The sequence below is a fragment of the Somniosus microcephalus genome, chromosome 19, assembly GCF_052327205.1.
Source record: "Somniosus microcephalus isolate GS21.2 chromosome 19, FLI_Smic_1.0, whole genome shotgun sequence".
NCBI lineage: Eukaryota > Metazoa > Chordata > Chondrichthyes > Squaliformes > Somniosidae > Somniosus > Somniosus microcephalus.
The window spans coordinates 27,274,913-27,276,983 of NC_141005.1; positions in this window are offsets into that span (position 1 = coordinate 27,274,913).

Consider the following 2,071-nt stretch of genomic DNA (forward strand, 5'->3'; position numbering starts at 1 on the left):
CCTCTTTTAGAACCCTAGGATGTAGGCCGTCAGGTCCAGGGGATTTGTCGGCTTTTAGTCCCATTTGTTTCTTTCATACTTTTTCTCTACTTATATTAATTATGTTAAGTTCCTCACCCTCATTAGATCCTTGGTTCCCCACCATTTTTGGTATGCTTTTTTGTGTCTTCTACTGTGAAGACAGATAAAAAATATTTGTTTAACGTTTCTGCCATTTCCTTATTCCCCATAATAATTTCTCCTGTCTCCCTGCCTGCTCATTTTCTTTCCCTTGTTCCTCTCCTATTCCAAGCCCTTCTCTAACTCCACTATCCTCATCTCCATCTCTGACTGCTTCTGCATCAATCTCTCATTCTTTTCTTCATCTTGTTTCCTGTTCTAGAATTCCTTATATACTTTATGCAAACCTGCTAATAGCCAGACTGCCTTTCGTGTGCCTATCCTTGAGTTTCTTTTCCTGTCTCAGCTTTCTAAGCTAAATTTCTCACGCCACAATGTGCTGCTTTGGGTTCTCAAATTGTTCCTCCCACCTTGTGAGTTTGGCACTAATGTACCCATGTATGGCGGACTCCATTATTCTCTGCTAAAAGTTCCCAGGGATTTGTCTCGGTTTCCAAAACTGCTAAATGCTCCCAGACCTTTACTTAATCTCCTACACTAGTTGTATTAGTTTGCAATTGGCCCCACTACTTGTCTGTCCCCTTTGCTAGTTTGCTTGCTGTTTTGAGGGGGTAGTCCCTTACTGTCTCTAGCCAGTCTGGGACTTGGTCCAGACTTTCACTAACTAATGAGATTCTAATGTCTCTTACTGCAATTAGGCTCTTGGTTTATCTTAACACTTTCATCCGTGTTTTCAGGCACCAAATCTATAGGGTACTCTCTTTTATAGGCTTGAACAGCAAGAATCAACCAAGACTGACTCTAGAATGGTCTTAAGCATTTAAGACATGACAGATTTTCCAGGTAATGGATGTCATACACCCTTATCCCTGGTAACTACAACTCAGAAGCAAGAGTGATCAAATCCTTCTGGGAGAGTGGAGGGGGTTATTTCTTCGATGACTTCTTCAATGTTGGTGTGGTCTCCTGAAAATTTCTGCAAACCTGTATGTTTTATATATTTCCCCCTAAAGTTGTTGTTCCTCTCATTTCCCATGGTCCAGCAAGATAACTGTCTCAACTATCCCCCTTTTTTATCTCTCATTGTAGTAAGTGTCCTTGGAAAGTACAGACTGTACATTCTCTCTCAATGCAGCTTTGAGCAATAACAAGATCCAGCATGCTTTCTGATTATGGCCAAGCTGGAAATTACTACCCAGAGGCCTTTGTTCCGATTGGTGTTTCGATACAATGATCTGTACTCCAGTAGAACCCAAATTAGTCGACCTGTAATTTTGTTTCGATTGTATTCATTACAAATGAGTTATCCTTCATTTGCTGTTCATACTTTTAACAAATTATACTCTTTTACCAAGTATTCACACTACTAATCCAGGGTTTCAAGTCCATTCCTTTATCTATCTCATGTTTCCTGGGTGTATGTCGCCCTGACAGTTCCCGCTCCATAGGCCTTACTTAGTCCTCCTTACGAGTAGGCACCAAAAAATCCATATCAAAAGTCCAAAATTCTTCAGCAAGGTACCAGAAACAGCAATGAGACAAATAACCGGATAATCTGTTATAGTGATGTTGATTGAAGAATAAATATTGGCCAAGACACCAGAGAAACTCACCTGCTAGTCTTCAGGTAGTACTGTGTTATCTTTTAGATTCACCCAAGATGGAAAACAGGACCCCAATTTAATGTCTCATCTGAAAGACAGCACCTCCAACAGTGCAGTACTCCCTCAGTCCTGTACTGAGACCTCAGCCTAGATTATGTACTGAAGTATCTGGAGTTAAGCTTGACCTCAAGGCCTCCTGACTCAGAAGCAAGAGTGCTACCACTTAGCCAAGAGGGTTGCTGGTGCTTGATGGACCATACTCCACCATGAGTCAGCACTTTCAGGAGACTGGGAGAGGGGGATATTAAAAATAAACAATAATCTGTAAATACTTGTCTTTTTTTAAC